This window comes from Mytilus californianus, unplaced genomic scaffold (assembly GCF_021869535.1).
Source record: "Mytilus californianus isolate M0D057914Y unplaced genomic scaffold, xbMytCali1.0.p SCAF_3, whole genome shotgun sequence".
Classification (NCBI taxonomy): domain Eukaryota; kingdom Metazoa; phylum Mollusca; class Bivalvia; order Mytilida; family Mytilidae; genus Mytilus; species Mytilus californianus.
Window position 1 is genome coordinate 82,391,422 of NW_026262679.1, and position 16,288 is coordinate 82,407,709.

The window sequence follows — 16,288 nt, forward strand, 5'->3', positions numbered from 1 at the left end:
TTTATGTAAAATTTCTGAAATCTTCACAATTTTAGCATTTGTGCTAATTTTAGACGTTTGTTGTCTAAAATGGATATGGCCACTTTTTGTTCAGTCTTGATATTTAAATACATGTTGTATTTGATGATATTACATAAACATATAAAAATTGAGACTGGGTGCTTCTTACCTAGAAAAGGGGGTCCATTTTTTTTATATTGGAATTAATCTTTATAAGCTTTTTGTCAAATATCAAGCAGATGCTGAGAAAAGTGTTACTTATATTTTGTAACGCTGACATGAATGACAGATAGTGATCCCTATGTAGCTTCTGGGATAACAGTCCACATAACAACAATGTTAAGTTTCCTCATAGAATGTAATCTCCAATAACTTGAGGCATGTGAATAAGACATGTAAGATGTAGTTAGCCTATAATCATGATAATACTACAACAAACAAAAATATTTCAAATGGAAATAAAATTTATTTTATACCTACATGAATAAAAACAAATATACAGATAAATGGTTCAACTGTGGTGCAGACATTTTCATTAAAATGGTTATATAATTATTCAGGGTGTTTGCTTATAATTTTACTGTCATATAATATTAGCGAAGTCTGCCATAAAGAGAAACATGCAAAACGGTCTGAATACATGCAAACAGTGATAAGATCTGAAGCCAGGTCGGATGACTATTTAGGTCTAAGTTAGTAAGTATGCATCAATAAGAGCTTCATTCAAAACATCCTTTTGTACAATTGACTGTGTTTCGTCTGTTTTCCATTTTTCTACTACAAATCAGAACACTTTATCGACTTGTATTGTGCAGGTACAATATAATTCAAAATCAAATCAATAATTTCTGATGATAATTTTGTAGAAAAAGCCATTGTACTTTTTGATACATCATCCCATGCCAGATTCAATTGGTTCCTAAATGGTGGATACTTTCCATTTCAAAGGAAATGCAATCCTCTCCTGGTCAGAAATGTTATCTGTTTCCCAATCTGATGCTAAATATTATGAAAAATTAATTGATGCTGTGAATATACTATGAGAACCTGAGCATCTTTAATTTGGCTTTCATCTCCATCTAAAAAGATAAAAAAAAAAAAATCTTAAAACGTACTTTAAAAAAATAATATATCCCTTATTATATTAAAGATAAATGAATTCTCAAATATACAATGTCCATGATATATGAGATAACTATGAAATCTATTTGGTTGGGACCCAATGAAAAAAAAATTATTAGATATCTCAACTGGTGGAGTAAAATCATTGCATTACCACATCTAGTATATCTGATAAAACCTCAATGTCTTAATGCAAAAACTTAACCAAACCATTCATGCAAAAATTGTAGGCCAAAGTGACCTTATCAATAGTAACCATGTTGTACTACCCAAGATATCTATCCACTAGCTATAGTCAAGTATCAATGTAATACCATGTCTATTATCTTACAGAGAGACCTAAACACACAAAACTAGATATCATTGAGATGGGAGCAATCTCTGTGGGCCCCGCTGTGAATAATGTGTGGTAAAAAATTTGTATCTTTATCATTGGACATGGGGTTGTCAAATGAAACCAAAGTTTTTGACCTTGACCTTTGACCTAGGAAGTTGTACATAAATTATGACACACCCTCTGGTGTTGGTTTATATACATATCAAGTATAAACTTTGAACTCATAACGGTTCCCAAGATATAGAGCGGACACGATCTTTACCATAGGACATGGGGTTGTCAACTAAAACCAAAGTTTTTGACCTTGACTTTTGACCTAGGAAGTTGTACATAAACTATGAAACACCCTCTGGTGTTGGTTTATATACATATCAAGTATAAACTTTGAACTCATAACGGTTCTCAAGATATAGAGCGGACACGATCTTTACCATAGGACATGGAGTTGTCAACTAAAACCAAAGTTTTTGACCTTGACCTTTGACCTAGGAAGTTGTACATACATTATGACACACCCTCTGGTGTTGGTTAATATACGTATCAAGTATAAACTTTGAAATCATAATGGTTCTCAAGATATAGAGTGGACACAATCTTTACAATAGGACATGGGGTTGTCAACTAAAACCAAAGTTTTTGACCTTGACCTTTGACCTAGTAAGTTGAACATACATTATGACACACCCTCTGGTGTTGGTTAATATACATGTCAAGTATAAACTTTGAAATCATAACGGTTCTCTAGATATAGAGCGGACACGATTTGTTACGGACGGATGGACGGACGGACAGACTGATCCCTATAGGGCGGCCGCCATTCGGCGGGGCCCTAATTAACAAAGTTGCTCAAGTGGAAAATGTAGGTGAACATTACCTTTATGAAAGTGAATCATGTTGGACTGTCCAAAATCAATACACTGGTTAAGCAATGTTAAGTGTCAAAGCTATACAATTTTGTACCCGAGATATTGACCTTAACGCAAATAAAATGCTCCGCTGGGCGCAGCTTGATACGACCGAAGAGGTTGAACCCTGAACAGTTGGGGCAAGTATGGACACAACATTCAAGCTTGATACAGCACTGAATTTGGATTGTGATTAAAAATTTTACACAGCATAGGCTTCTGACACAGAATGAATGTGGTCTACATGGTCTAAGAACTTAAAAATTTTTAATTTACCTATTCAAACCATATAATTATTATGTGCTGTTATATATAAATCAGTAATAACCAATTTAAAATGGAAAATTTTAAAGAAAAAAAAGAAGAAAAAAAACCCCCAAATTTTTTGAACCCCTTATGATTCATCACCCCCAAACTCAATCCCAGCCTTCCCTTTGTGGTATGGTACCTTGCAGTACAATTTCAGAGAGATCCATACACTTGAACACTAGTTATTGTCTGGAAACTAGAAAAATGCTTGTTTCTTTGCCCCTTTTTGGCCCCAAATTCCTAAACGTTTAAGGCAATTACCCCCAAACTCAAACCCAGCTTTCCCTTTGTGATATAGAATCTTGTAGTACAATTTCATAAAGATCCATACATTTACACACAAGTTATTGTCCTGAAACTAGAAAAATGCTTGTTTTGTTGCCCCTTTTTGGCCCCTAATTTCTAAAAATTTTAAGGCAATTACCCCCAAAATCAATCCCTGCCTTTCCTTTGTGGTATGGTGCCTTGCAGTACAATTTTAGAGAGATCCATACACTTGAACAAAAGTTATTGTCTGGAAACTAGAAAAATGCTTATTTTTGGCCCCTTTTTGGCCCCTTATTCCTAAAATTTGGAGGCAATTACCCCCAAAATCAATCCCAGCATTCCCTTTGTAATATGGAACCTTGTGGTACAATGTCAGAGAGATCCATACACTAACACACAAGTAATGTCTGGAAGTTAAAAACATGCTTATGTTTGCCCCTTTTTGGCCCCTAATTCCTTAACTGTTGGTACCATAACCCCCAAAATCAATCCCAACCTTTCTTTTGTGGTATTGAACCTTATGGTAAAATTTCATAGAGATCCATTCACTTAAACTAAAGTTAGAGTGTGAAAGCCAATGTGTCTTCGAACGACGACGACGATGTCATACCAATATACGACCACAAAATTTTTTTGCGGTCGTATAAAAACTTAACCATGTCACTCATGTGGAAAATGTAGGTCAAGGTGACCTAATTTTTATCATTTACCCTATTGCTCTACCCAAAACCTATCCACTGTTCAAATATCATAGCTATACTACATGTTTCATGAATATATTTAGTGTCACTTAAGTTAAAATGTAGGTCATAATGACCTAATTATAAATGTTTATTAGGAAATTCTAAAATGAGGTCCTTGATTGAATACAATTCCCTGATAAAACTAATACAAAGCTATACCCAGTACAATAAATTCAGAAATTATTTTGTGCATTAATAACTGCGATTTTGTAATGTAATTTTAGACTGAAATGCGAATTTAACTTTTGCAATATTCAGAAAAATCCTGTTTAATTCATATAGTAAATTTCAAAATGCGAGTATAAATTAGTGCGATTATAACCCTGTCGCATTTTTCGCAATAATAAAAACATCTCAAATAATTTTAGAATTTACTGTAATATTTTTGACATTACATGATTATCACTTTTTTGGTAATGGTTAAAAATTTTACCACTGGTCGTCTCATGATTCCCTAACCTCCACCCTTTCCCACTAAATGTGTCTCTGTACATTTTACAATCAGTTTAAAATGTTCAAAATACCTTTCAATTGCCCCTGTAAATAAACTATGTGGGGATGTATAAGAACCCGGCCACATCCGATCTATGATTTTGTTAGATGTACTTATGCTTTGTGTCAATCTGATGAGTTAAGCCTCAACTGACACATGACTGATTTCTTATGTTGTACTGTTACACTACTGTCCCAGGTTAGATGAGGGTTGTCGCCTTCAAACGAATTTAACCTCAAAGAGGTTGTTGTTTGTTGCTGTATACCATATTTGTTTTTCGTTCATTGTTTTGTACATATATTTACGCATTCTAAATAGTTTAACATTTGTGATTTCTGGGCTTTTGATAGCTGACTATGCGGCTTTGTTCATTGTTGAAGGCCATACAGTGACCTATAGTTGTTAATTTTTATGTCATCTAGTCTCTTGTGGAGCATTGTCACATTTGCAATCAGTTCAAATCACTTCTTTTTTTAGCTCACCAGTGCCCGAAGGGCCCCATGTGAGCTTATGCCATCACTTGGCGTCCGTCGTCGTCCGTTGTCTGTCGTTGTCGTCTGTCGTTGTCGTAAACTTTTTCAAAAATCTTCTCCTCTGAAACTACTGGGCCAAATACCTTCAAACTTTAACTAAATGTTCCTTAGTGTATCTAGTTTATAAATTGTATCGGAAGTTTTGATCCATCGACAAACACGGCCACCATGGCTAAAAATAGAACATAGGGGTCAAATGCAGTTTTTGGCTTATATCTTAAAAACTAAAGCTTTTAGAGCAAATCTGATATTGGGTTAAATTGTTCAATTGGTCAAGATCTATCAGCCCTGAAATTTTCAGACGAATCGAACAACCCATTGTTGGGTTGCTGCCACTAAATTGGTAGTTTTAAGGAAATTTTGCAGTTTTTTGTTATCTTGAATATTATTATAAATAGATATAAACTGTAAACAGCAATAATGTTCAGCAAAGTAAGATCTACAAAAAAGTTAATAAGACCATAATTGTCAATTGACCCCTTAAGGAGTTACAAATGTATTGCCCTTTAAAGACAATTTTACACAATTTGTTCATCAAGTTTGCTAACATTTAAAAATCTTCTCTGAAATACAGGTGAGCGATTCAGGCTCTTGAGAGCCTCTTGTTTATAATTGCAATAACATTCTCATACATGTATGTTTTCTTACCATAATCTTTTTTGTATCAACTATGATTCCTCCATCAGCTACTGTTTGTCTAATCTTGGTAAAACATTGCTTGCAGAGACCTACAATGTATGTCTTTGTGAAAATATGGAATAATGCAGCCAGTCAATGGTACCATACACACTAAAAACATCAATAAAACACGATCATGTCAATGTCCACTGAGATGAACAATGTTTCAGGTGTGAACAATCAATCAATTTATAAACCTGTTGTTCTACGGCATGATGCCAGTGAATAAATTATAATAGACAATCTGTTTTATCAAATTGAAGGTTAAAACTAATTTATTTACAAAAAGGCATGCCTCATCCTAATACATGGACATGATGGAGACATTATTAAAGTCAGTAAGCAGAATGAATATCAAGACTACATGTAAAACGTCATACACCTTCAAGTGAGAAACTCACACCCTATAAAAATCTAGCTTTCATTTCAGACAAATAAAAGGGGAATTGAGATTTCAGTGACAAAAACAAAACAAGTTTAACCTCACTACATTTATGTGTGCCCTTCCAACTAAGGAATATATTGTAGGTTGGTTTTTACATGTAGTACCGCCGGTATGTCCTTGCTTCAATAGAAATTTATAATAAATTTACAATTTTTTGTATCTTGACCATATATACATGTACATGTAGTGCAGGTTGTTTTTTTTTATAGTTATTGACTCATTTCTGGTAATTTATAGCTCGCAATTAGATGGTGGTTGTGCGTGTTGCATATATCACATATCTTCATGTATTAGAAATAAATGCCTTTTTCCATATACATGTACATGTATATACATGTGTATGTTCATTGTATCACATAATTATATACCTCGCCACTATGTCATGCATATGTCATGTGGCAGTTTTAAAAATGAATCTTTTCATAATACAGTGGTGGATCCATCCTGGGAGGGACCGGTGGTCAAAATAATTATGACGTCTTGAAAGGCCATTTTATTTTATGGCGCCTGTGTCGCAGTAAGACATCAAACAAAAAATAAAATAGCATTTCAAGACGTCATGTATATTTGGACTAGGGACCAGTTTGTTAGAACCTTCCCTTTTTTTGGTGATAAATGCTTTTGAATAGGGAAATATCGATGGACCTCCCTTTTTATTCTGCTAAGAACCACCCTCCTTTTTTTTAAATTGGCTAGATCCACCCCTGTCATAATTAACTAATTTATTTTTGTAGTTTACCTGACACTTTTGGAATTAGTTGTCATTACAAAAGTCAGTATTCCTATGATAGGGTTAGTGCGGTTCCTCCATCACTATCAGCTTTTCACCTTTTGGAGTTTTGCCTCAATGTCAGCAAGACGATCTTTGAATCCACACTTTGTTGAATAGTCCCGCCAATATATACCAAAAAAGTCTCTGTGCCATCGGCATGGACATATTGACAATTTTATAGCAGCACGATCAACAGAAAACAATGTCACTTATGTGTATTTATAAAATAGTCCTCCTGGAACATGTGGAAAGGTTGATAAACAGGCCTCACTGCCCTCACTGGCCTCAGTGCTGTGGATAAATTCAAGGTGGTGGTTGTGTCCTTTGTACAAAGATAAACCTTGTCTAACAGATGAGTTGCATAGTGATTTGATTGTTCACAACAACCTCCAAGATGAGAAAAATCGGACCGAACAGAGACGTCTGCTTTTCACTGGAAGCTGCCATATTGCCAGTGAAAGATTTCCACTAAGGGAGACAATTTAACACAAAAATAACATTGAGGCTACCTTTGGGTAACTTAATGTTAAATTTTGCAAATTAACAAGAAAAAAACCACACATTTGGCCAGAAATATTTTTCAACATAAAATAAATCAATTTTAGCCCAGTTACCACCTACTTTAAGTAATTTTAGTTAAATAACTAGAAACAAAAACTATTAGAATTATTGCATTTTATGGTTATTTTAAGAGTATTTTTGATCACTTTTCCATTATTTGCCAAGCTAAATTTTTTTACCTGTCTTAGAACTGATATACACCTTTCAAAATATTATAAAAGTTAAGAATAAAAAATATGATCTTAAGAGAAAACTGCTATTGAGTACATGTAGTATATACAAGTTGTTTATTACATCTGTTGCACGAACTTTCTGGCAACCTGCCAAAAGGTCAGAAATTCTCAAAAAAGCTATTTTTTTGGTTATTAACTAATGTTCCTTTAAAATATGATAAAAATAATATTTCATTTAAGAGCTATATCAATTATCCAGACCCTTAAAAAGTGCCTAAATAAGGTGTATTTTTTAGCCATTTTTTAAAATAATTCACTAATATGCAAATTAGGCGGTTTAATGCAAAATAGCGCAAATTAACAAAAAAATTTTTTTTATCTTAACTCCTGAATACCTAAAGTTTTTGGAAATATATATAATTTTGGCAAGTTGTAACTACCAATTTGGACGAAATTTGGGATTTTGCATGGTTTTATGGCAGACTGGCTCTTAATGTAGGAAATCCAAAATAATACCTTACATTTACACTGAAAAAGAAGAGATACAGTGCATTAATTCATGACACATTCCCTATATACATATACATTGTACTTGACAAAATCCAAAGCACAGGAAATTTATTTTATGGCTGTTCTTCATCTCATAGACGTTCTGATGCATGTAACAGAGAGCAAAAGTTCATACATCACTGCAAGATAAAGATGTATCCTAGCACAAGTTGTGATATTCTTTGCTGCATGTTGACAATGCTAAATCTTTAACATATGGAGCAGGATCTGCTTACCTTTCTGAAGCACCTTCGATCATCCCTGGTTTACGGTGGGGTTCGTATTTCTCAGTCTTTAGTTTTCTATGTTGTGTTTTGTATACTGTTGTTTGTCTTTTGGTGGTTTTTCGCTTTTTTGCCATGGCGTTGTCAGTTTGTTTTTGACTTTTGAGCTTGAATGTCCCTTTGGTATCTTTCACCTCTCTTTTACAACCACTAAATTGATGTCTCAACTTGTTAACTTTTTCCGAATCATCTGAAGCATACAATTTATGAAATTACAAACTAGCATCACAAGACAAGTTCTACAAATAAGTCTGCATTGTCGAAATCGTCAGTCGACTCCTTATTAGAGTTATTGCCTTTTGATGACGATTTTTACCATGTTTTTGCCTTATATCTTAGTAAAATATAATAGAAAGATAGAAACTTAAATAAGCAAAAATTATCAGCAAGACAAGATCTACGACTAAGACAATATGGAGGAAATTGTCCGACTACTCCTTATTGGAGTTATTGCTCTTTAATGACGATTTTTACCATTTTTTTGCGTTTTGTCTTATATGATAAAAATTATAATAGGTAAATAGACACTTTAAATCACAAAAATGATCATCAAGGCAAGATATACTGACAAGTCAAATTTTTATCGATATAGTTAGTAGACTCACTCTTTACAGGAGTGATTGCCCTTAAATGAGGATTTATTTTACCCTCTTTTGTGTTTTTGAGCAAAAACTAAAGAAGATAGAGAGAAACTAGACAGACTAAAAGATCAGCAATACAAGATCAACAAAACAGATTTTTGTCATGAATTCTATTCTCGTCTACAATGTTGGAGAGTGTCCTTTTTTGAATATGCACATAGAACAAGGTGAGCGACACAGGCTCTTTAGAGCCCTAGTTTGTATTCCCAATTTTTGACATTTTTACCTATAATGTCTGTTTGATTTGCTCACACATTGTTGTCAATATAACGGAATTCTATGCGACTGTCATACAAGTGAGAGGTTTAGCTAACTATGAAACCAGGTTTAATCCACCATTTTCTACATAAGGAAATGCCTGTATCAAGTCAGGAATATGACAGTTGTTTTCCATTAGTTTGATGTGTTTGAGCTTTTGGTTTTGCCATTTGATAAGGGACTTTCTGTTTTGAATTTTCCTTGGAGTTCGGTATTTTTCTTCTTTTTTTTCCATACTAATGGCAATAGCAATATTCTGTCTCATTTCTAAATATAAAACCATAAATCCGACATCAACAACAATGCAAATGCCATTGTTTACCAGCATTTTAATCAGTCTGATCATTCAATCCTTTATATGCCAGTTACTACAGGACAACCATCTTCATCTTGCAACACCTCTCCGTAGACGCAGTCATGGTCATCGACATTATACACCACCTACTCTTCATGATGTCTCTATTAATGACCTTCTGCCATTGATACTAAAGCCGTTAGATATTCATCATATTCGAACAAGGCTTTATTCACTACCCCTTTCAAAACTTCAATCTCTGTACAGCTTGTGATTGGAAACCACTGTTAAAAAAATCCAGTCAAACCAATACAAACTCACAGCTATCTTTTCGGATATTGCCAGTCACAGACTTTTCAGACAAGTCCACATTGGAAAAGATGAAAAGGAGAAAATATTCTTCATAACACTTTCCTTTGACAACAAAGGTCTCGATGCCATCATCTTGGGAAATATCTTTAATCATAAATCAGTTCTCTCGAAATAATCTCCTTTCTGTAAAGATCAGTTTGTACCTATCATGTCGTATACCTATACCAAACCAATTGCAACTAAAATTTCCAATCACAAACACGTGTTGCAAAATCTCAATATTGACGTGCCAAAACCCCATTCATACATAATCCTGCTGGCGACGTTTATACTGGTGACATGAACATTTTCAATAACACTTCTCTGCGAAATTTGTTATCCAAAGGCCCGAAATATCGTTGGCCTAAATCCATCAATTCAGGAGTGGAGACACAACTTCAAAATACTGATGGATTCAGGCAATTGACTAAACTCGAGAAGTTATATGAAGATACTCTTTCCGAAAGCGTAAAGGCTGTGAGGTCGTTTTAAAAAAAACTTACTGAAGTCTATGAATACACATGCTACATCGATATTTAAAGACCCAAATGTTGCAAAGCACCTGTCCTACCTCCATGACAAATATGTTGTAATCCGTGCAGATAAAACCCACAAAACAACATTGTTTTTGTGTTTAAATCAAATTACAGAAACAGCTTGATAAAAGAATTAGGTATTGACAATTCACTGGAAAACTCAATGTATACCCACACGACATTTACCAAGGAGGAAATCCGGAATAATCGTAGATCTGTTCAAAGATGAAGAACTGGATATTCCTTCACTGCATTGGGTCCCTTAATTACATTAGTGTCATTACACCCAACGTTATATTGCTGGTTTCTCCAAATGCTCCACGAAACCTCTTTATCTAAAATCTATTTTATCAGCAATCAAAGCAAAAATCTAGAAATGATTGGCAGGGTGCCCGGCCTCCCTTTTTATGGGAAAAATTTGGTTGATTATATAGGAAATCACTGAAGCATGACCGGATTGGGCCCCTCTTATGCAGTCATTGCCCCCCCTTTATGAAAATTTCTGGAGCCGCCACTGCGGATCTTCTTACTCTTTCGGGACACCTGAGATCATCATTAGTGTTTAAAAAGAGGTACATTTGCTCTTGCTTTAGTTTTTATTGTTGTTCTCTTGGCCTTTTATTTTTTGAATGTCTGTGATGGTTTTATCGGTAACAGTCTTGTCTATTCTTTATCATGAAAAACTTGTTTCAATTTCAAAATTTTACATCCGGTCAAGTTTCAAGGTTAGAAAATTTACATGACCGATAGTTTATAAATTTGATGATGTCGTAGGGCTAGATTATAGTTAATTACCAATCCTCTATTGCGTGATGCCTAATCACTTGGTATAACTTATCAAAGTATTTTATAGGAGTAACACGACGGGTGTCATGTGGAACAGGATCTGCTTACCCTTCCAGAGCACCAGAAATTACCTCCCGGTGTTTTCGTAGGGTCCGTGTTGCTCAGTCTTGTTTTCTATGTTGTGATTTGTATACTGATGTTTGTCTTTTGGTTGTTTCTAGTTTTTGGCCATGGCATTGTCAGTTTGTTTTCGACTTATGAGTTTGAATATCCCTTTGGTATCTTTCACCTCTCTTTTGCATTGGAGTCTGAGAATACATATGAGGGGTAGTAGCAACAAATTACTGACAATGAAAGATTAAGAAATTTATCGCATATTGTCACATTGCCAAACATTTTCATTAGGAAAAACATTAGCAATACCTCAGGAAATGGTTTCAAAAGATATAATTTAAGCGTAGCTACCATTAACGCGCTTGCGTGCACAAAAACTTGAGACAATGAAGAGAGAGATCTCGTTGTGGTATAATTATCACGCGTACCCTTATTCGTATTTTACTGTCAAGTTCCATATATCGTAATTGTAAACCATATATTTTGTATGACATGGTTTCATTCACAGCATGTTTTATAAATACCGTAAAATACTGATTATCTCTCTATGACAAGGGTGTCTATATATAAAAGACGCAAAACAAAATCAACGAAAAAACAAAGCGATACGAAATAGGAATCAACGAAACAAAAAGAAATAAAACGGAATAATTCGCTTTTTTCCGTTTAATTTTTCAAATGGGTTGATCAGTTGATGTCCTTATCCGTTCTGATTCATATTACATCCATATCTGCATAAGTTAAGATAAATTTTACTTTATTTTCTGATTTAAAATAAAACTCCAAGAGTTGTATAATAAATGACGTATGGCCAGAACAAGTTTATGAATAGGAAGGAAAACCTAGAGAAGAGGCATGACTACATGTGTAGGGACAGGGAGACGAATAAAAGAGAACAATGGCAAAGAAGAGGAAAGAAAAATAAAAGCAAAAGGTAGACAGCAGAAAATTAAAATTGGTGGCGTGCTCGCCTCGATTGCGGGAGGTCGCGGGTTATTTATCCGGCCAGGTCAAAGTCAAACCATAGCTTGAACATGGTTAGTATTTTCTGCTTCCCTGTCATTTAGCGGATTTTAGAAGTAAGAGCAACAGATGGTCTGCTCGGAGTCGGAATAATGTGTCCTGGTAGCGTGACAGGTCTGTTTGCGGACTGTTGCCTTGTTAGTAGCACGTTAAAAATCCGACTTATCATGTCTATCTAAAACAGCACAGGGTTCATATTCGAAACACCTTAACGTGTTTTCGTCTCGATATGCGTGTACTATTTGCCATTGGACGCCGAACAATAATTTATCAGCATCATTCAAATGATTCTTTCTACCTGCTATTTATAACAATTTCTTTTTACAACCCATTATTAGTCTAACAATCAAACGGAAAGGAGCGAATACTAGTATATATATTTCGTTATCATAAAAAATATTTTGATTCATTTTATTTCGTTTAGCTCATTTTTAACAATTTTATTTTAATTCTTTTCTTTTCGTTTCGTTGATTTCTTTTTCTTTCGTTGATTTAGTTTCTTTTTTTTTTCGTTCTGTTCCTATTTTGGTTTTCACTTTATTGACACCTCTCTGCAAAGACGCTTATATTATAGACAACACAACAATACGTTTTGGTATATAGCAATAATGAAATCAAATGCAAATAAAAATAGAATTTATACCATGAAATGTTACAAGTCATTTCCTCCTTACTATAGCAAACGACTAAAATAGCAGGATATGGGAGTTTTGTGTAAAAGTGAATAACAAATTGGTATACGTCACTTGAAAACACCAGCAAAAAAATATATCAACAAAATAGATTGATATGCAGAAAAGGCATATATTTATCCTGCAATCGACCTTTCTACTGTACTGATACAGGTGTACAGATAACACGAAGCAATATACGTATACTAGACGTATATAATCTCCTGGTATCCTGCTTCTGTTGCGAGCGAACGGTTATGTCAAATTACTGTTTACGTCACAGTTCAATTTGGGGTCCTCATTGCAGTCCGCGTTTAAGTCATGTCGATTTCTTTCAAAAACAAATTCAACGATTGGGATGGAAAAAAAAGTACAAAATTAATTGCAAGATAACGACAATACTAAGTAACTGTTTAGTGTCTTTAAATATCAGCTGTATTTGTACTCGGCTCGAAACAGGAGTAATAGCTCGCTAAAGCTCGCATCATACCTGTTTCTTAGCCTCGTACAAATACAGCTGATATTTAAAGACACTAAACAGTTATTGTCTATATAATACGTACACATTGAGATGACAAAGCACAATGGCATGTGCGCCATATTCTGAAATTTGTTAGAAAGAGTGTTAATTTTTTAACATGCATAGACATAAAATTCAAATCGTCATATCCATTCAAAGACAACATTTATGAATTGAAAGCTTTCGTGACATTAATTGTGCAGAAATTGTATCATGCCTATGACTATGACATGTATTGGCGTAAGAGCCACACATTTTGTTTGTACTTATTTTTTTTTTTTATCAATATGCAGCGAAAAATACTTTTATCACATATCGGCGTAACAAGTGTCTAATGCCATGTATAATTAAAGTAAGACAATATGCATATATTCAAAATACTAAATATTTTATACCCAATGGAGTACATACATACTATTGGAAAGTACAATACCTAATGCATTGCTTCTGTTTAAATTTTACTGACACCTGTTGATATGAAATATCATTTATATGGTCATATTAATAATCCAATGTTTACAAAACTTTTGAATGTTCGTTATATTAAGCCCTCCCCCATTAGCCCAATAATCAGCACTTCTGCGTTGATATGATTATCATTGATATGTTCATATTTATTAATTAACTGTTTACAAAACTTTGAATTGTTTGTATGCGAGGATTTTCTACCCAAGAAATAGAATACCTTAGCCGTATTTGGCAAATTCTTACGGAATTTTTTGGCCCTCAAAGCTTGTTCAAATTGTACTATTACTTTATTTGTTTTTTTTAAACTTTTTTGATTCGGGCGTCACTAATGAGTCTTTTGTAGACGAAAAAAGTATAACAAAAATACAGGATTCCAAGGCAAATCTGAAAAGGGGAAGTCCATTAAACTGACAAAATGAAACACTATCAATCAACGTAAAAAATGGGGGGGGGTAAAGCTAGCTAAACTCCCCATTTGTATGACAGTTGTTTATAGTTCCGTTAAACTGACAAAACTGGGCGAGCAATCCAAACCTTAGATTGCTATAACACATTATTATAGTAATTTCAGCCCAAATAGACATAAAAGGTTGATTGATGTGACAATAATTGGGATCCAGCGGCCAAAAACAGTGTAATAAAATTGAGAATGGAAATGGGGAATGTGTCAAAGAGACAACAACCCGACCATAGAACAGACAACAGCAGAAGGTCACCAACAGGTCTTCAATGCAGCGAGAAATTCCCGCACCCGGAGGCGTCCTTTAGCTGGCCCCTAAACAAATATATATACTAGTTCAGTGATAATGAACGCCATACTAAACTCCAAATTGTACACAAGAAACTAAAATTAAAAATAATACAAGACTAACAAAGGCTAGAGGCTCCTGACTTGGGACAGGCGCAAAAAAGCGGCGGGGTTAAACATGTTTATGAGATCTCAACCCTCCCCCTATACCTATAGCCAATGTAGAAAATATAACGCATAACAATACGCACATTAAAATTCAGTTCAAGAGAAGTCCGAGTCTGATGTCAGAAGATGTAACCAAAGAAAATAAACAAAATGACAATAATACATAAATAACAACAGACTACTAGCAGTTAACTGACATGCCAGCTCCAGACTTCAATTAAACTGATTGAAAGATTATGTCTTCATCATATGAATATCAGGCACAATACTTCCCGTTAGGGGTTTAGTATCATACCATCATAACATATATGAGAAGAACATAACCCGTGTCATGCCAACAACTGGTTTTTAAATAAATGTGTTTAGTGTCGATGCAAAGACCCTATAAGTGAATCAATATTAACGCCAAAATATGCAATCTTTAATGACCTGACAACAGTATCGTAACTATATCCCTTCTTAATAAGTCTATTTAAAGGTTTTGTTAGCTTCAGAGGTGAATACTGACATTTTTGTGCTTTATAAAGAATATTTCCATAAAAAATTGGATGTGAAATACCTGAACGTATAAGAAGTCTGCATGTTGAGCTATATTTACGAATGATGTCCTTATACCGATGATAAAATTTAGTAAATGTTTTGCCTAGTTTGTGATATCGAAAACCCTGGTGTAATAATTTTTCAGTAATACATAAATTTCTCTCGTTAAAATCTAAAACATTGTTACATACACGAGCGAATCGTACAAGTTGAGATATATAAACACCGTAAGATGGTGACAAGGGAACGTCACCATCTAAAAATGGATAATTAACGATAGGAAATGAAAAATCATCTCTTTTATCATATATTTTAGTATTAAGCTTTCCTTTAATGATATAGATATCAAGATCGAGGAAAGGGCAGTGGTCATTGTTAGTATTAGCTTTATTTAAAGTAAGTTCAACAGGATAAATTTCTTTAGTATACATACTGAAGTCGTCATTATTGAGAGCCAAAATATCATCCAAATATCTAAAAGTATTATTAAATTTGTGTATCAGATGTTGTTTCGATGGGTCTTTGCTGATTTTTGTCATAAATTGTAACTCATAGCAATACAAAAAAAGGGTCCGCAATATAAACATAAATCACAGACATACAACAGAACTGACTGATGAAAATTTAAACAAACAATATCTAACAAATACGCAAAAAAAGGTGTTGTGGTAGATAGTAAATATGAAAAATCCGCCAACCAAAAGTTTTTGTCGTTGATAGTAAATTGTCAAAGACGCCGATAAAAAAGTTTTTGTCGTTGATAGTCAATACCATATATAGTATACGCTTCCTCGATAAAGTAAAAATGAAGTAAATTATAAATACAAGGGTACACAAAATAGGAACGACACTGTACAAAACCCTTGTGTGGGAACCGCACCCCATGACCGACCTGCATCAGGCACGCCCAAGGTAAAACACCCAATGGCGGAATGCATACAAACCGATTCACGTCAACAGTCATACGACCAAAACAAACACTCTCATACCACATCTTC

The 16,288-nt window shown here is 34.2% G+C and overlaps 1 long non-coding RNA gene across 1 annotated transcript; it reads right to left on the minus strand.

Moving 5' to 3' along the window:
* Nucleotides 1–446: 446 nt before the first annotated feature.
* On the minus strand, nt 447–7,826 carry LOC127735214 (uncharacterized). Its single transcript, XR_007998194.1, has 3 exons — nt 6,572–7,826; nt 5,358–5,437; nt 447–1,079 (listed from the first exon to the last, which is right to left on the minus strand). It is a non-coding gene; the product is annotated as an uncharacterized LOC127735214 (long non-coding RNA).
* Between the last annotated feature and the right edge of the window lie 8,462 nt (nt 7,827–16,288).